Source organism: Macrotis lagotis, chromosome X (genome assembly GCF_037893015.1).
Source record: "Macrotis lagotis isolate mMagLag1 chromosome X, bilby.v1.9.chrom.fasta, whole genome shotgun sequence".
Taxonomy (NCBI): Eukaryota; Metazoa; Chordata; class Mammalia; order Peramelemorphia; family Peramelidae; genus Macrotis; species Macrotis lagotis.
Genome location: NC_133666.1, coordinates 73291184 through 73310873, shown reverse-complemented (window position 1 = coordinate 73310873; position 19690 = coordinate 73291184). Strand labels below are relative to the sequence as shown.

The 19690-nt window shown below is 44.1% G+C and overlaps 2 pseudogenes; both read right to left on the bottom strand.

Moving 5' to 3' along the window:
- LOC141498701 (apoptosis-stimulating of p53 protein 2 pseudogene) overlaps positions 1 to 13926 on the bottom strand; it is a 60690-nt pseudogene extending 46764 nt beyond the window's left edge.
- Positions 13927 to 17631: 3705 nt separating this feature from the next.
- On the bottom strand, positions 17632 to 18918 carry LOC141503385 (V-type proton ATPase subunit C 2 pseudogene; annotated as a pseudogene).
- Between the last annotated feature and the right edge of the window lie 772 nt (positions 18919 to 19690).

Below are 19690 nucleotides of genomic sequence, written 5' to 3'. Positions count from 1 at the left end.
CTCTTGCAATATTTCTGTCTCTCTTTCCATCATTGTATCTCTTTGTCTCTTTCTTCCTTAGTCTCTCTCTTACTTCCTCTGTCTCTTTCTTCTTCTCTCTGCCTCTATCTCTGCCTCTGACTCTCTCTTTCTCTCTCTCTATCTCTCTGTCAATCTTTCTTTGTCTCTCTGTCTGTCTTTCAATCACTGTCTGTCTCTCTCACTCAATCTCTCTGTTATCTGTTTCTGTCTCTCTCTTTCGATCTTGCTCTGTCTGTCTCTGTCTCTTCCTCTCTCTCTCTCTCTCTCTCTCTCTCTCTCTCTCTCTCTCTCTCTCTCTCTCCCTCTCTCCCTCCCTCCCTCCCTCAGTCTTTCTTCCTCTCTCCCCATCTCTGTCTGCCTCTGCCCCCCTCTCTCCTGCCTCCCTCCCCTCCTCTCCCTCCTTCTCTTTCAGTCTCTGTCTCTCACTCTCTCTCCCTTTCCCTCTCTCTTTCAATATGTCTCTCTCTCCCTCCCTTTCTTTCAATCTCTCTCTCAATCTCTCTCAATCTCTATCTCTCTCTTCCACTATCACTCTCTTTGCCTGTCTGTCTCTTTCTTCCTCAGTCTCTCCCTCCATGTCTATCTCTTTCTATGCCTGTCTGTCCATGTCTCTCTTTGTCTCTCTGTGTCTCTCTCTCTCTTTCAATCTGTCTCTCTCTTTCAATCACTCTCTCTGTCTCTCTTTCTTCCACAGTCTCTCTCTATCTCTCTTTCAATTTCTATCTGTCTGTCTCTTGCAATATTTCTGTCTCTCTTTCCATCACTGTCTATCTCTTTCTTTGTTAGTCTCTCTCTTCCTTCCTCTCTCTGCCTCTGGCTCGCTCTCTCTCTCTCTCTCTCTCTCTCTCTCTCTCTCTCTCTCTCTGTCTCTCTTTCAATCTCTTTCTTTGTCTCTCTCCCTCCCTCTCTGTCTCTCTCAATCTCTCTCTTTCTCTCTTTGTCTCTCTCTTCCTCAGTCTCTTTCTTCCTCTTTCTCTCCCCATCTCTATCTGCCTCTCTCTCTCTCTCTCTCTCTCTCTCTCTCTCTCTCTCTCTCTCTCTCTCTCTCCATCTTTGTTTTTCTATATGTCTCTTTCAATCTCTCTTGCCTGTCTCTCTATCTCTTTCTATCTATCTCTCTTTCGGTCTATCTCTCTATCTCTTCCTCAGTGTCTGTCTGTCTCTGTGTGTGTGTCTCTCATTCTCTTTCTCTCTTTCTCTGTCTCTGTCTTTCAATCACTCTCTCTCTTTCACTCTCTTTATCTCTGTTTCTCTATGTCTCTTTCAATCTCTCTCTGTCTCTTTCTATCTGTCTCTCTTTTGGTCTCAGGGTGTCTCAGTCTGTCTCTGTCTCTGTATCTCTCTCTCTCTCTCTCTCTCTCTCTCTCTCTCTCTCTCTCTCTCTCTCTCTCTCTCTCCCTCCCTCCCTCCCTCCCTCCCTCTGTCTCTGTCTTTCTCTTTCAGTCACTATCTCTCTGTCTCCCTTCCTCTCTCTCTCATCTGTTTATCTCTGTCTCTCTTTCAATCTGTCTGTCTCTCTCCCTCCCTCCCTTTCAATCTCTCTCTCCCTCTCTTTCAATCTCTCTCCCCGCCTCTTTCAATCTCTCTCTCCCTCTCTTTCAATCTCTCTTCTCTCTCTCCCTCTCTTTCAATCTCTCTCTCCCTCTCTTTCAATCTCTCTCTCCCTCTCTTTCAATCTCTCTGTCCCTCTCTTTCAATCTCTCCCTTTCAATCTCTCTCTCCCTCTCTTTCAATCTCTCTCCCTCTCTTTCAATCTCTCTTCTCTCTCCCTCTCTCCCTCTCTTTCAATCTCTCTCTCCCTCTCTTTCAGTCTCTCTCTCCCTCTCTTTCAATCTCTCTCTCCCTCTCTTTCAATCTCTCTCCCTCTCTTTCAATCTCTCTCTCTCCCTCTCTTTCAATCTCTCTCTCCCTCTCTTTCAATCTCTCTCCCTTTCAATCTCTCTCTCCCTCTCTTTCAATCTCTCTCCCTCTCTTTCAATCTCTCTCCCTCTCTTTCAATCTCTCCCTCTCTTTCAATATCTCTCCCTCTCTCTTTCAATCTCTCTCTCCCTCTCTTTCAATCTCTCTCTCCCTCTCTTTCAAACTCTCTCTCTCCCTCTCTTTCAATCTCTCTCTCATTCCCTCTTTCAATCTCTCTCTCATTCCCTCTCTTTCAATCTCTCTCATTCCCTCTCTTTCAATCTCTCTCTCCCTCTCTTTCAATCTCTCTCCCTCTCTTTCAATCTCTCTCTCCCTCTCTCTTTCAATTTCTCTCTCTCCTTCTCTTTCAATCTCTCTCCCTCTTTCAAACTCTCTCTCCCTCTCTTTCAATCTTTCTCATTCCCTCTTTCAATCTCTCTCATTCCCTCTTTCAATCTCTCTCATTCCCTCTTTCAATCTCTCTCTCTCTTTCAGTCTCTCTCTTTTTCAATCTCTCTCTCCCTCTCAATCTCTCTCATTCCCTCTCTTTCAATCTCTCATTCCCTCTCTTTCAATCTCTCTCTCCCTCTCTTTCAATCTCTCTCATTCCCTCTCTTCCAATCACTCTCTCCCTCTCTTTCAATATCTCTCTCCCTCTCTCTTTCAATCTCTCTCTCCCTCTCTTTCAATCCCTCTCCCTCTCTTTCAATCTCTCTCCCTCTCTTTCAATCTCTCTCCCTCTCTTTCAATCCCTCTCCCTCTTTCAATCTCTCTCTCCCTCTTTCAATCTTTCTCTCATTCCCTCTTTCAATCTCTCTCATTCCCTCTCTTTCAATCTCTCTCCCTCTCTTTCAGTCCTTCTCCCTCTCTTTCAGTCCCTCTCCCTCTCTTTCAATCTCTCTCCCTCTCTTTCAATCTTTCTCATTCCCTCTCTTTCAATCTCTCTCATTCCCTCTCTTTCAATCTCTCTCTCCCTCTTTCAATCTCGCTCTCCCTCTCTTTCAATCTCTCTCCCTCTTTCAATCTCTCTCCCTCTCTTTCAATCTCTCTCTCCCTCTCTTTCAATCTCTCTCTCCCTCCCTTTCAATCTCTCTTCTCTCCCTCCCTTTCAATCTCTCTCTCCCTCCCTTTCCATCTTTCTCCCTCTTTCAATCTCTCTCTTTCAATCTCTTTCTCTCTTTCAATCTCTCTCTGTTTCAATCTCTCTGTTTCAATCTCTCTTTCAATCTCTCTTTTCAATCTCAATCTCTCTTTCAATCTCAATCTCTCTCTTTCAATCTCAATCTCTCTCTTTCAGTCTCAATCTCTCTCTCTCTCTCTCTCTCTCTCTCTCTCTCTCTCTCTCTCTCTCTCTCTCTCTCTCTCTCTCTCTCCCCATCACTGGCTCTCTCTTTGTCTGTCTCTCTTTCTTCCTCAGTCTCTCCCTATGTTTCTGTCTCTATCTCTGCCTCTGTATATCTGTCTGTCTCTGTCTCCCCCCACACCTCTTTCAACCTGTCTCTTTCTCTTTCAAGCTCTGTCTCTCTTTATCTCTCTCTCTCTTTTAATCTGTTTCTCTTTCTTCCAGACTTTCTCTTCCTCTGTCTCTCTGTCTCTGTCTTTCTCTATTTCTGTCTCTCTCTTTTAATCTATGTCTCTCTCTGTCTCTCTGTCTGTCTCTCTTCCTCAGTCTCTCACTTCCTGTCTCTCCTTCTGCTTCTGCCTGTCTCTCTCTTTATCTTTCCTTGTCTCTCTTCCTGTCTTTCTTTCTGTCTCTCTTTCAATCTCTTTCTTTTGATCTCTCTCTCTCTCTCTCTCTCTCTCTCTCTCTCTCTCTCTCTCCCCATCACTGTTGCCCTCTTTGTCTGTCTGTCTCCTTCTTCCTCAGTCTCTCTCCTTTCCCCCCACCCCTCTGTCTATCTCTGCCTCTCTCTTTCTCTGTCTCTCTCTGTGTCTCAATGTCTCTCTCTCTCTCTCTTCCTGTCTCTGTCTCTGTCTCTTTCAATTTCTATCTCTCTGTCTGTCTCTTGCAATTTGTTTCTCTCCTTTGATCTCTTTCTCTCTTTCCATCACTGTCTCTCTCTCTGTCTTTCTCTTTCTTCAGTATCTCTTTCCCTTCCTCTGATCTCTCCCATCCTCTTTATCTCTCTCCCTCTGTCTCTATCTCTGCCTCTGGCTCTCTCTCTATCTGTGTCTCTCTGTCTCTGTCTCTCTCAATCTGTGTGTGTGTGTGTGTGTCTCTCTCTGTCTCTATTGCTCTTCTTCTTCCTCAGTCTCTCTCTTCCTCTCTCTCTTTCATTGTCTCTGTCTGTGTATTTCTTCCTCAGTCTCTCTCTTCCTCTCTCTCTTTCATTGTCTCTCTGTCTGTGTATTTCTTCCTCAGTCTCTCTCTTCCTGTCTCTGTCTATCTCTGTCACTCTCTTTGAATCTTTTTGTTTCACTCTTTCAATCATTGTCTCTCTGTCTATCTCATTCTTCCTCAGTCTCTCTCCCCTCCTCTCTCTCTCTCTCTCTGTCTTTCTCTGTCTCTACCTCTGCCTCTCTCTTTCTGTCTCTGCCTGTCTCTTTGTCTCTCTGTCTCTGTCTTTCTGTTTCTCTCTCTCCTTATCTCTGTTTCTTTCTATCTCTGTCTCTCTCGTTGCCTGTCTCTTTCTTCTTCTGTATCTCTTTCTCTGCCTCTGCCTGTCACTGACTCTCTCTTTATCTCTTTCTCTCTCTTTCAAACTGTCTCTCTCTCTAGACCTTTCTGTTACTCTCTGTCTCTCTTTGTGTGTCTGTCTTTTTCTTCCTCAGTCTCTCTCTTCCTGTCTCTTTCTCTGCCTCTCTCTCCCTATGTTTCTCTCTGTCTCTATCTCTATGTATCTCTTTCTCCCTCCCTCTATCTGTCTCTCTCTTTCAATTACTTTCTCTCTCTTTATCTGTCTGTCTCTTCCTCAATCTCTCTCTTCCTGTCTCTGTCTCTCTCTGCCTCTATCTCTGTCTCTTTATCTCTTTGTTTCTCTATGTCTCTCTTTCAATCTCTCTTTTGATCTGTCTCTTTCTTCCAATCACTATGTCTTTTTCTTCTCAGTCTCTCTTTCTGTCTCTGTCTCTCTTTCTCTCGATATGTCTCTTTCAATCTCTATCTCTCTCTGTCTCTTGCAATCTGTCTCTGTCTCTACATATATATATATATATATATATATATATATATATATATATATATATATATATATGTCTGTCTCAACTTCTGCCTCTGTGGGTCTCTTTCTCTACCTCTGTCTCTCAATCTGTCTCTCAGTCTTTTGTCTCTCTTTGTGTGTCTCTTGTCACTCTTTCATTCAGTCGCTCTCTGTCTGTCTCTTTCTTCCTTTCTCTGTCTCTGTATGTGTGTATATATATATATATATATCTTTTAATCTTTGTCTCTTTTTCTATCACTGTATCTTTCTTCCTCAGTCTCTCTTCCTGTCGCTTTCTCTCTCTGACTCTGCCTTTCTCTGTCTCTTTGTTTCTGTCTCTCTTTCAATCTGTCTCTCTGTCTTTCTTCCTCAGTCTCTCTTCCTGTGTCTCTGTCTCTCTCTCTGCCTCTGTCTCTGTTTCCTGCTTTCAATCTCTCTTTCAATCTGTCTCTATCTCTCTCTTCCTGTCTCTCTCTGCCTCTTCCTGTCTGTCTCTATTTTTCTGTCTCTCTCTCAATCTCTATCTCACTGTCTCTCTGTCTCTCTTCACAATCACTCTCTTCCCCCCATCTCTCTTTCAAACACTGTCTTCCTCTTTGTCTCTTTCTTCTTCAGTCTCTCTCTCTCTCTCTCTCTCTCTCTCTCTCTCTCTCTCTCTCTCTCTCTCTCTCTCTCTCCCTCTCCCTCCCTCCCTCCATCTATCTATCTCGTTCTCCCTCCATTCTTTGTCTTTGTCTTCCTGTCTCTGTCTCTATCTCTGCCTCTGGTTTTCTCTGTCTCTGTCTCTCTATCTCTCTTTCAATCATTGTCTTTCTGTCTGTCTGTCTGTCTCCTTCCTCAGTCTCTCTCTCTCTCTCTCTCTCTCTCTCTCTCTCTCTCTCTCTCTCTCTCTTTCTTCCTCAGTGTGTCTGTCTCTCTGTCTGGCCTCTGCCTGTCTCTGTCTCTCTCTTTCTTCCCCAGTCTCTCTTCCATCCTCAGTCTCTCTCTTCCTCTCTCTCTGTCTTCCTGTCTGTCTCTCGGTTTCTCTCTGTCTCTCAATCTCTATCTCTCAATCTCTATCTCTGTCTCTCTCCCTTTTGATTTCTCTCTCTCTCTCTCTCTCTCTCTCTCTCTCTCTCGCTGTGGCTCTCTCTTTCTCTGCCTCTGTCTCTGTCTCTCTCTTTGTCCATCTCTTTCTTCCTCAGTCTCTCTACTTTTCTCTTTGTCTCTGTCTTCCTCAGTGTCTCTCTCTCTCTCTCTCTCTCTCTCTCTCTCTCTCTCTCTCTCTCTCCCTTTGTCTCTCAATCACTATCTCTTTTTCTCTGTGTCGCTTTCATTTTGTCTCTCTTCATTTCTCCCATCTTTCTCTCTCTTTCAATCTGTCTCTTTGTCTCTCTTTTGCTTTCTTCCTCAGTCTCTCTTCCTCTGTCTCTCTTTCTTTGTCTGTTTCTCTCCTTGCTTCTCTCTCTCTCTCTCTCTCTCTCTCTCTCTCTCTCTCTCTCTCTCTCTCTCTCGGTCTGTCTCTCTGTCTCTCTATCAATCTTTCTCTGACTCTTTCTTACTCAGTCTTTCTCTGTCTGTCTTTCTCTCTCTCTCTCTCTATCTCTCTTCCTCCCTCCCTCTTTCTTTCTCTGCCTCTCTCTGCCTGTTTCTCTCCTTGCTTCTGTCTCTGTCTCTGCCTCTTTCTCAGCCTCTGTCTGTGCCTCTTTCTCTGGTTCTCCCTGTCTCTCTGTCTTGGTCTTGGTCTCTGCCTTCTTCTGTATCTATCTCTCTGTCTATCTTTCTCTATCTCCCTCTAACTCTCTGAATCTGTCTCTTTGTCTCACTCTCTTCCTCAGTCTCTTTCTCTCTATTCCTCTGTCTGTCTCCCTCTATCTCTGTCTCTCTTATTCTTTCTGTCTCTATCTCTGTCTCTCTCTTTCAATCTCTGTCTGTTTCTTTCTCTCTCTCTCTCTCTCTCTCTCTCTCTCTCTCTCTCTCTCTCTCTCTCTCTCTCCCTCTACTCTAGGAAAGTCAGAGGAAGAGAGACAGAGACAGAGAGAAAGAGAGACAGACAGGGAAAGAGAGAGACTGAGGAAGAAAGAGAGACAAGAGACAGAGATTGAAAGAGAAAGACAGAGACAATCAGAGAAAGAAGCAGAGAGACAGAGGAAGAAAGAGGCAGAGACAAGACAGATTGAAAGAGAGGGAGACAGAGACAGAAAGACAGAGAAAGACTGAGGAAAAAAGAGAAAGAGATTGAAAGAGAGACAGAGACAGAGGGAGAGAGAGACAATCTCTGTCTCTGTCTCTTTCAGTCTTTGTCTCTCTATCTGTCTCTTTCTTCCTCAGTCTCTCTCTGTCTCTGTTTCTATTTCTCTCTTCCTCTCTCTCTGCTTCTGCCTCTTTGTCTCTCTCATTCTCTGTCTCTCTTTGTCTCTCTCTCTCTCTCTCTCTCTCTCTCTCTCTCTCTCTCTCTCTCTCTCCCTCTCTCTCGGAGAGTCAGAGGAAGAGAGACAAAGATAAAGAGAGATACAGAGAAAGACTGAAGAAGAAAGAGACAGACAAAGAGAGAGACAGATAGAGACAGAGACAGAGGGAGAGAGAGACAATCTCTGTATCTGTCTCTTTCAATCTCTGTCTCTCTTTGTCTCTTTCTTCCTCAGTCTCTCTCTGTCTCTATCTCTCTCTGCTTCTGCCTCTCTGTCTCTTTCAAACTCTCTCTCTTTGTCTCTTACTCTCCTCCTGTCTATCTCTGCTTCTTTCTCTGTCTCTCACTCTCTCCTCTTTCTCTCTGTCTCAGTCTGTCTGTCTGTTTTTCTTTTTCTGTCTCTCTTTCTCCTTCTCTTTCTATCTCTCTCCCCCTGCCTTTGTCTCTCTAGTCCTGTCTCTTACTCTGTCTCTGCTTCTCTCCCTCTCTACCCCCTGCTCTGTCTCCGTGTCTGCCTCTTTCTCCCTCCCTTCCTCTTTCTGTCTCAATCTGTATCTCTCTCTATTTCTGTCTGTCTGTCTGCCTTTCCTCTTTGTCTGTCTCTCTCCCCTCTTTCTCTCTGTCTCTTTCAATCTGTCTGCCTCTTTCTGTCTCTTTGTCTCTCCCTCTCTTTGTCTCTCTTCCTTTCTCTCCCTGCCTTTGTCTCTCTAGCCCTGCCTCTTTCCCTGCTTCTCTCCCTCTCTCCCCTTTTCTCTCTCCTCTTCTCTCTCTTCCTCCCTCCGTCTGTCTCTCTCAATCTCTGTCTCTCTTTCTGTCTCTATTTCTCTCTGTGTGTCTGTCTGCCTCTCTCTCTTTGTCTCTTTCTTCCTCAGTCTGTCTGTCTCTCTCTCCTCTTTCAATCTCTGTCTCTGTCTGCCTCTTTCTATCTATCTCTTTCCTTGTCTCTCTCTTTTTCCCTCTCTGTCTCTCTCTGCCTTTGTCTCTCTAGCCCTGGCTCTGTCTCTGCTTCTCTCCCTCTCCCCCCCCTCCCTCCCTCCACCCTCTCAATTTCTGTCTCTTTCTTCCTCAGTGTCTCTGTCTCTGTCTCCTATTTCTGTCTCTTTCTTTCAATCTCTGTCTCTGCCTCTTTCTCTCTGCCTCTCTTTGTCTATCTCTCTCTTCCTGCCTTTGTCTCTCTAGTCCTTCCTCTTTCTCTGTCTCTCTCTCCCTCCCTCCTGTCTTTCTCTCCCTCCCTTTCTTTCTCTATCTCTGCTTCTGCCTCTGTCTCTCGCCCTGCCTCTTTCTCTGTCTCTGCTTCTCTCCCTCTCTCCCCTTCTTTATCTCTCTGTCTCTTTCTCTCCCTCCCTCCCTCCTTCTGTCTCTTTCCCTTCCTCTGTCTCTCCCTCCTCCCCTATTTCTGTGTCTGTCTCTCTCTCCTCCTTTCTCTGCCTGTCTTTGTCTTTTTCAATCTGTCTCTATCTGTATGTCTCTTCCTCAGTTTCTCTGTCTCTCTCTCCTTCCCTCCCTCCATCTCTCCCTGCCTCTCAGTCTGCTTCTCTCCCTCTCCCTTTCTCTCTCCTTCTGTCTCCCCTTTTCACTGTCTCTCTTTCTGCCTGTCTCTCTTCCTCCCTCCCTCTTTCTGTCTCTTCCTCTGTTTCTCTCTGTCTGTCTCTGTCTGTTTCTGCCTCTGTGTCTCTCTTTCAATCTGTTTCTGTCTCTATCTCTCTTTCTGTCTCTCTTCCTTTCTCTTTCTATCTCTCTGTCTTTGTCTCTTTCTCCCTCAGTCTCTCTCTTTCTTCCTCTGTCTTCTCAGTCTTTCTCTGTCTCTCTCTCGGCCTCTGTTTCCTCTCCTTGCCTCTCTCTGTGTCTGTCTTTATTTCTCTCTTTGTGTCTGTCTCTGTTTCAATCTCTGTCTCTCTTCCTCAGTCTCTGTCTCTGTGTCTCTCTTTCTATCTCTGTCTCTCTCTGCCTGTTTCTCTCTCACAATTTCTGTCTTCTCTTTGTCTCTCTATCGCTATCTTTTTGTCTCCATCTCTCTCTTTCAATCTCTCTTTTTCTGCATCTGTCTCTCTGTCTCTCTTTGCCTCTATCTCTGTCTCTTTCTCTATTTTTGTTTGTGTCTGTCTGTCTGTCTCTGTCTCTCAATCTCTCCGTCTATCTCTCTATTCCTGTCTCTCTAGCCATGCCTCTTTCTGTTTTTCTCCCTCTCCCCTTCTCTCTCTCTCTCTGTCTCTCTCTGTCCATCTGTCCATCTGTTTCTGCCTCTGTCTTTGTCTCTTTCTCCCTTAGTCTCTCTTTCTTCCTGTCTCAGTCTTTCTGTATCTCTCTGCCTGTTTCCTCTCCTTACCTCTGTCTATCTTTGTGTCTCTTTCTCTGTTTCTCTCTTTTTGTCTATCTGTCTCTGTCTCTCTTCTTCAGTCTCTCTCTTTCAATCTCATTTTCTCTTTGTCTGTCTCTGTTCCTCAGTCTGTCTGTCTGTTTCTCTCTCTTTCCATTTCTCTCCTTGCCTCTGTCTATCTCTCTGTATCTCTGTCTGTCTCTCTCTGCTTCTTTGTCTCTGTCAGTCTTTCTACTTGTCTCTCTCAGTCTCTGTGTCTCACTTCCTGCCTCGATTTCTTTCTCTATCTGACTCTCTCACTTTTTCTGTCTCTCTGCTTCTTTTTTGCCTGTTTTTCTCTCTGCCTCTGTCTCTCTCTTCCTCAGTCTCTCTCTTTCCATCTCTATCTCTATCTCTGCCTCTGTCTCTCTGCTTCTCTCTATCTCTCTTTCAATCTGTCTGTCTTTCTCTCTTCCTCTGTCTTTCTCTCTTCTTCTGTCTCTATTTCTTTATCTGTCTGTCTGTCTGTCTCTCTATGTGTATGTGTGTGTGTCCCTGTCTCTCTATCTCCCTATCTCTCTGTGTCTCCCTATCTCTCCTTCTGTCTGCCCTCCCCTTCTCTCCTCCCACTCAGATCTCAGTCCTCTGCTCTCTGTGTTCAGATCTCAGGGCTCCATGGAAACCAAGTCTCCATGGTTCCCAAGGTTTTCTCCGCTACTTCCGTTCAGGCCTGTTCTAAGTCCTCCCTGCCTCTGGCCCTCTGCAGACCCCCCATTGATGTTCCTCCCCCTTTCTGACTAGTTTCTCCTCACTGAATTGCTATGATGTTTTTCTCTCCGCATTCCCCCCATCTAGTCATTCCCTCCCAGGGTCCTTTGCTAGAACATCACCAAGTCACAACATGGCAGAATTTTGAGTGGGAAGGGATACCAAGAACCCTCTAGTCTGGACCACATAGTAGTCAAAGTACTGGATTTGGAGTCAGGAGACCTCATCTTCCTGAGTTCAAATCTGGCCTCAGGTACTGTAACACACTGAACATGGGGCACTTCACCTTGTTTGAAGACCTCAGATGGTGGGGGGGCAGCAAAAAGGAGACAGAGGAAAAGAGGGCTACTAGAAGATTTACCAGAGCAGCTTCCAGGCCTGAAGTCAGGAAGCCTCATCTTCCTGAGTTCAAATCTAGCCTTTGACATGTATCTGCTAGCTATGTGGCCCTGGGCAAGTTACCCTGTTTGCCTCAGTTCCTCATCTGTCAAATGATCTGGAAAAGGAAATAGGAAACCACTCCAGTATCTCTGCCAAAAGAAACCCCAAATAGAGTCAGGAAGAGTCTGACTGAAAAATGACTCAATAAAAAAAGAGGACTTTCCAAGGTCCACATTTCTACTTATCAACAGATAATTATTAGGAAATTTTTCCTGAACATCAGGCATAAATTGGTTTCTTTGTAATTTCTCCCCATTGTTCAGGTTCTACCACCTAGAACAAATCAGAACAAGTCTATCCCCGCTTCCACTGAGGGCTTCAAACAGCTGAAGACTTATCATCCCTCAATGTTCTCTCCTTTAGCCTGGCCTATTCATTTACTTCAAGAAATCCTCGTGGCCAAGGCCCTTTGCTATGCAAGTGGCCTTTCTCTGGACATTCTCCAATGTCCCAATACTCCCTTGTGTGCCAGAAGCTGGCTTCTGTTAAGGTGGCCCAAGGTCCCACTTCTGCCGATTCCTAGGGAGCAGGCAGTCCACAAAATCTGCAGCTCTTTTGTGGGCAAACTGCTGCCTATTCAGGCCTCTGCCATCTTGTACTTGTGAAGGTGATGTCTAGAACCCAAGTGAAAATCATTTCAATTTAGAGCAGTGTTCCAGCTTAGTTAACTCTTAGTTATATTTAGCTGGATCTTTTTGATTCTTGTCATTCAGAGTTGTAGTTCTCCCTCACAGTGTGTATAGCTATACCTTTATCCAAGTCACTGATAAAAATGTTCAGCAACACCAGGCCAAGCCCAGATCCCTAGGGCACTCCACTGGAGATCTCCTGTCAAGTAAACACCAAGATTATTACACTATTGGTCTGGCCATCCAACAAGGAAAATTTCCTTAGCAGAGAAAAGAGAAACAAAATATTGGAGGAATTTGGCCTTGTTTCTGTCATCTGTAATCTTTGTCCCCTCCATCCTTTGTACCAGTCCTCTCTTCTTGCCTCCAACAAAGGTTAAAAAGGAAAAACTCTTGCTTATTATCTTAGATTTAAAGCCAAACTGACATAAGAGTAATATATATTTATTATTTAACATTTATCTGTTATAATGGATATATTTAATATATAATAATTAAATTTGGAAAAATAGTTGGAGGTAGCTAGGTGGCACAGTGGATAGAGCTTTGGTCCTGGAGTCAGGAAGATGAGTTGAAATCTGGCCTCAGACACTTACTAGCCATGTGACATTGGGCAAATCACTTCATTTCAGTTTCGTCATCTGAAAAATGGGGGGGGGGGGCGGAACCTACCTTATAAGGTTGTTAGGATTCAATGAGATCATATTTGTAGATTGCTTAGTATGGTACCTGGCCCATAGTAGGTGCTATATTATCATTGTTATTTATTTAAGCTAGAAAGAATCTCAAAGATGATCTGGTCCAATCCCCTCCTTTTCCAGATGAAGAAACTGAGGCCCAGAAGAGAGAAGTCTTTCCCCAATGTCACAGAGGTGACAGAAGTGGGGGACAAATGGAGATCTTCTGACTCCCACTGCCCAGGGACAAAAATAATTTCTGAGACCGAGAGTATACATTCTGAATAAGAAGAGCACGTGAAGGAGATGGTGGGTCTTCACTAGAGCCTAGGAAAGAAGGCACAAAACAAATTCAATTGACTTTATGTCAGGCCACTTAAAACAATATTCAAGTCAAAGTAATACGTCAAGTGTTTTCTTTTTTGTCTTTTTTAACAACACATCATATGACAATCGATGGAGGAATATCTTTGCAAAGCATTTTGCTCTTGATAAATACATCTAATCCATTCAGATCAATCCTGGAAGCTTTTGTCCCCTCTGCTCCCAATCTTGCCCAAAAGGCTGAGAAAATCCTAACAACGACCCATAAACATCTGTTGAGATATGAATGGCTTTCTGTGAAAACCGCCAGCTCATGCTCCCTCAAGGCTCTGGCGCTTTCCGATCTCAGCGCCACCCATGATTTCATTTCTGCGCAATGACTCAAGTCTAGGCGACTAGCCCTTTCTCTCCAACTCTCAGGGGGCCATTTTTGCCTGGATGACCCACAAGCATGTCCAAGTTGACACGGCCAAAAGGGAATTCCTTTTCCTGACCCCTTCCCCGCAAACCCATCATTCCTTCAATCTTCCCCATCTGAGGTCATGCCAATCCTGTTAGTCTCCCAGGCTGGCAAACTTAAGAGGCATCCTAGACTCTGCCCTTCCCCCTCCCTAATCAATCATCAAATTTTATGGATTCCATTTGTCTCCTATCGATTCTCCCTGCTCCCAACCCTCCTCCCCCATAGCACCAGCTCAGACCCGCATTACCCATGCTGTTCACAATCTAGCTCGAGCCTACCTTTTCATTCATTCATTCATTCACTCACTCACCGAGGCAATTTATTACGCACCTGCTATTTTCCTCAAGTCTAGACTTCTCTGTGCACAGGCTGTCGCCCTCCTTCGAGGGGGGGGCAAGGGAGAAGGAACCCTAAGCCCTTACCCATAGTCGGTGCTTAATAAATGCTCAGTGAGTTGTATTGGATAGGAGGAGTGAGCCAAGAGCAGGAGGAGCTGGGCTGGGCAGGAGAGGGTCTCGGGGGCCAGCCCAAGGCTGGCGCAGCCTTCTCCCCTCCACCCTAAGCAGTACCTGGGGCCAATGGCTGGCGGGGAGGTGGTCGCTGTCCGTGGTGCTGGTAGCCCCGGGCCTCGGGCCGGAGGAGAGCTGCTGCTGCTGCTGCTGCTGCTGCTGCTGCTGCTGCTGCTGTGGACAGGATGGGGAGGCTGAGGCTGAGACCAAGGCCGTGGGGGGTGGCCCCGGCGTGGAGCTAGAGCCGAAGCTACTGCTGCTACTGCAGACAAGCCACCTCCAGACTGCAGAGGGAACGCCCAGGGCTGCCGCAGTGGCCGCACAACTGCTCATGCTCAGCCTGCGAGGTTTTTAATTTTACCCTGCGCATGTGCGGGGGGGGGCGGGGGCCGCCTCTTTTTCGCCCCCTCCTCCCATATAGCCTAAAGAGCCTGTTCTCTTCCCCCAACCTCCTACTCTGCGCATGTGCACAGAGGGACTGCATCTCTTCCACCCACCAGGCCCCCTTACTCATTTGGGGCTTCAGAGGCTTCTCTGCCCCTACCCCTGATGCTGATACCCTTAGGTGGCCTCTTATCCTCCCCTTTCTCATTTGTGAACTGAAGGGTCTCTTTGCGGCTCCCTCATCACTGGCCCCCATCTGCCCATTCCCCCTCACACACACACACACACACACACACACACACACACACACACACAGATACACAGGGTTTACCTCCCATAAACCTTAAAAAATATAGGATTCAAATAAAATGACAGATAATATATAGGTTAGACATGAAATGGTATTATCTGGGATTTACCATAAACCTATAGATGGGGGCCATCTTGTCCAAGATTGCCACCTTGAACTGAGAGAGGGGAATGCTTATCCAAAAACAAAGGATAAAGGAAACCATGAACCTCCTTAGTGGCCTATGAAGTGATCACCTTAATTGTTTAGGCCAAAAATGAAATAACACGAAGTTAGGCCTTATCTGAAATTTTATTGTCTAGGCTCTAAGAAACCTAGAGTTGGAAGATACCATAAAAGATATCAACCAAGAGTTTCATGAGAGAAAAGTATTTATAGGAATCACAGGGTCATAAAATTCTGGTGGTCAACCAGTTTACTTATAAAGATGTCTGATTACCATCTTCTGACCCATCCATGAGCTCTGTTCTATGTCAGAACAAACATCCAATTAGCAGCAGGACTACTGTCTCCTAAACTGACTTGATATTTGATGTTGTTATCATATATATTAGGGCTTTCCAACCTTACTTTTAAAAATTTGTATTGAAACAATAGACAAAATATTATGATTTGCCATTTTAGTGAGAGCTCTGCAGTAGCGTGGGTTCATTTACTAAAGCATTTAGTAAACTCACAGGCAACTGCGTAAAATAGCCCTGTGGGCCTCATGTGCCCACAGGCTGCATTTTGAACAGCCCTGATGTAGGTTATAGATATAGCAAACATTGATATTTCTCCCTTTCCAAAATGTCTTAAGTATAAGAATTATTTGTCTCTTATAGAGATAACCAGACAGGTTTCCAGCCTTCTCAGGAAGGCCTTTGTATAATTATTGGTCAAACCTGAACATGCAATTAGAAGGGAGCTAGGCTTCCTCACACAAACAGAACCTCTCTTCAGATTTAGAGCTGGAGAGACACAGACCCTGAGGTGGCAGTGGCTAGCATTCAGACTTATAAACCCCAATTAGAGGCTGAGAAGCCCATTTTTGATCAGAACCACAAAAGAAATCAAACTTTGACAGAAGGTTACACAATATTAGATTACCCAATTGCTCCCCAAAGTCTATCATCTTTATACAATACTACCTGATGAATTGTTATCTCTTTGTGGACAATTACCATCATGAGGGCAGGACAAGTCTTCTAAGCATCCTGATCACTGTCTTCCTGAGTTTGTAATATAAGGATGAGATACCCACAAACCCAACTTCTCATCTAGTGGCAAAGATGACTGAGACCCAAAAGCTGAGTACTGTCTAAAGAAATTGGACTTTATTATCACAAATACAGTTTAGAAACTTATTATACTTGGTCACCCCCTTGTAAAATAAGGATCTTTTCTCCCACCCCCATGATTGCACACTGAGGAGTCTCATTTCTTCATCTCCCACCTGTGTGCTAAAGGACTTCTCTCTCCTCACTGATAGACCTCTTCACTCATTGAACAGTTGGGACACCTTGAACCTATGCCTGCCCCCTGTTGTGACATCAATGTCGAGGCCTGCAAATTTCCTCAGTGTAGGAACTTTGTCTCCCACTTTCTTAGATGATTTGCCTGAAACTCAGATAGGTTAAGAGATCTGCCCTAAGTGTACCCAGCTACTAAATGTCAGAGGTAGGTTTTACACTCAGCTCTGAAGAAGTCCAGTAGGCCAACACTAGGCTACTGTTACCTCTCTGAAATACTCCAAAGTAGAAATACGATATCAACCCATTTATGGAATCTTTTAGAATTACAAAGCACTTTTCCATCCACTGAGGGATACACATACAAACACATCTAGATCAGGGTCTAGGAAGGAAAAGGCTTATTGAGATTAATGGAAGCTCAGCACTACGGAATATGCATCTCTTCCTCCAGTTTCGGATAGCTCTGCCCCATATGCTACATCAGAACTGGAAAGCTTGTAAGCAGTCCAATCATAAGTTCAGAAAAACCTACATGAACTGATACTGAGGTGAAGTGACCAGAACCAGAAGAACCATTGTACACACTAACAGGCATATTGTGTGCTAATCAACTATGGTGGTCTTGGTCAACTCTGCAGCACAGTAATCAAAGGCATTTCTAAAGGACTTATGATGGAAATACACTCAGAGAGAAAACTATGGAGTCGGAATACAGACCAAAGTTTACTATTTTCAATTTTCAAAATTTTTTAATGTATCATGGTTTTTTCCACTCTCCTAGTTTTTTCTTTCCTTTTTGATTCTTCTTTCACAACATGATTAATATGGATATATGTTTAAAATAGTCATACATGTATAACATGCATTAGATTGCTTTCTGTTAGCAAGATGGGGGAGGGCAAGGAGGGAGGAAGAAAAATGTGAAATTCAAAACACTACCAAAAAAAAGACTGTTGAAAAGTATCTTTTCATATAATTGGAAATATAAAAAAAAAACTATTTTTAAAAAATTCTAAAGAACTACATCAATCATTTTTTCTTCATCATAAAAAAGTCTCAGACGGTAAACTTATTGACAAAGGACCTGACCTTGGGTTCAAATACTGCTGATCTATGGAATGCTGGCTGTCCTTGAGCCAGTGGCTTCACCTTCATGATAAGACTGTGGAGATGCGGGGCAGCTAGGTGGCGCTGTGGATAGAGCACTGGTCCTGGAGTCAGGAGGACCTGAGTTCAAATCCGACCTCAGACACTTAATAATGACCTAGCTGCGTGGCCTCCGGCAAGCCATTTAACTCCATTGGCTTGCAAAAACTAAAAAAAAAAAAAAAAAAAAAAAAAAAAAAAAAAAAAAAAAATTAAAAAAAAGATTGTGGAGATGTTTCCAATGTAAATTTGGCTATTTTCACCTTCCTCTCCACAAATATCTCTTGCCCTTTCTTCCTTTTCTGTCTCATTGAGCTGCTGCCTTTCTCCTCTCTAATGCCTGAAAAGCTCCCTCCTACCCTCATCCACAAGCCCCATAGAGTAACTCATCCTCTTTCTTTCTGCTTCCCAATTACTTCTCCTTATTTTCTACAAGGATGCTCCACAACTTCCCAACTCCTAAACCTCTGGAGGCAGAATGCTGCTTACATTGGATTTCTAATTAGGACAAAATTAACTAGCTCTTCCTTATGGAATATTTTTTAAAAACTATGGGAGTTTTTTTTAAATTGTCATTGGCAAAAATAAATGTAACCACAACTACATTTGCTTTATGGTAACATTCTAAATTTTAAGGCATCTCTTTTAGAACATTTTGAGAAAATTACTTATAAAAAAACTCTGGTTAATAATGTTAAAATTTGCAGTTTAATTTGATTTTACCAAGAATGGATATGATGCCAATTCAGATATGATTCAAAATTGCCTGATTAGAAAAGAGTTATTCAATAAACCCAAGGCCAATTTTGACATAGACATATGGAAAGTAATCTTGGTTGTTCAGTGGGAATCCAGGGACATCCAGAGGTGTATCCATCATACTGGCTGCCATTTCATCCAGGTGCTTAAAGGTTGAGTTAAGAATCTTCCGCAGACGTTTGTGGGAATTTTTCTGGGGATGTAACAATACTGCCTTGAAATTCACTGGTAGGCCATATCTTAGCACTGATTCAACAAACACTTTCAGCACCTTTATGTGAATCCAGGCAACAATTAGTTCCTCAAAGTTCATCCTGAGCCAATGAAGAAATGGACCCTTCCAGTTGCCCTCATTCTCAATCTCCCTCATAATATTTTCTACTCTCTCCATATGTTGTGTTTGATACACTGAGGAATGTTCCCATCTAATGACCCTCAGAAGTCGACTTAGGAAAGATTGCTTTTTCAGAGCCCTTTGGAAATTCTCTTGTTGTTTCTTTGCTAAAAGCAACTTACTTAAGTCTTCTTTTTCCTTTTCAATTTTTTCCTTGTCATAAAAAATGTCTCGAACGGTAAATTTATTGGCTGCAGCATTGGCTTTGAAATCTTCAATAACTTTCTGGAACATCGTGACCGTAAAAAGGCCACACTCCTCATCCTCTGCAATCAGTTTGGTTGAGCGAGGGACAACCATATCTGAGAGACATTCGTAAGTTTTCTGCCACTTAGAATAACTTGCCTTTGGAACAATGACCAGGAGGGTGACAAGATATTTCGAATTCAACACAAAATCCTCTTTGTTCACAATATGTGAGAGTGTCCGAGTAAAGAGGCTCCCCATCAATTTCTTTTCCAAGTTTTCCAGATTTCTTTTTATGGTTTTGTAGGCCATGCTCCTAGTTTTCAGATCAGAATCTATTTGAGCTATCTGCTTCCCTAATGTAGCAACTGCAGGCCCCATCAGCTGCTTTGCAGGATATTTGTCCGTATCCCATTCAAAATGGGTCACAAGGAAATCTAAGGTGACTCCACTGGCCAAGAGGTATTCTTTAACTTCACCTTTCTTGATTTCTATCACTTCCGTGATATAATGTGTGATTCTCTTCAAGAGGTTTTCGGCAAAGACATCAAGTTTCTCCAACTCATCTGAGAAGCTAAGAAGACAATCTAAGGTCCCTACCTTGAAATCAGGAATTGTGAAGTTGGTATTGTGGGACAGCTTGGATTTGGAGGTGATGATGTTCATCTGCTCCAGGATCTGCAAATTTTCTGGGTCTGCAGGGATAGAAATTAACCAAAACTCTGACATGCTTCCAACCTTTCCTTTTTATCTAGATGACTAGTGCTCAGCGAGGACAGTTCACATTTCAAGATGTTTGTTCAGGAAGGGTTACAGGGAGAGAATACAGTCAGTCTCTGAACAATCTAATGTGGGCTTTCCTTCAATCTGGCAGCCACAGTGATAGGATGTAGGAAAAAGCAGTCCTCTAGGAAGAATAGGCCTTAAACTCCTGAAAAGCTGTCACACAGCATTTGGTACACCCTTGCCACACCCTTGCCACACCTTTGCCACACCCTACCACCTCCCCCCCATTATTTGCCAAGCAGCACTGCTCCAGAAAGTGGAGGCTCCATTCCTGCTTTTCCCTGCTGCCCCTGGGAGGGGCTTCTAAGCAATCCAATTGTAGAGAAGTCAAAGAGATGCCCATTGAGACACATTCTACTTCCTCTTCCTAGTCCTGGTTACCTTTAAAACTTAGTAAGGGGGGCGGCTAGGTGGCATAGTGGATAAAGCACTAACCTTGGAGTCAGGAGTACCTGGGTTCAAATCCGGTCTGAGACACTTAATAATTACCTAGCTGTGTGGCCTTGGGCAAGCCACTTAACCCCATTTGCCTTGCAAAAAACCTAAAAAAAAACTTAGTAAGGAGGCTTTTTCAGCCCTTGAAAGCCTGACCAGATGGCCCTCATCAATAAGAGGGCTTACAGTGAGGAATGACAATCCTCTACCTTATACAGCCTCTGGGAAAAAAGAAAGCTGCCTGAGGCCAGGGGCTGGTTTTAGGGTGGTTATGTAGATG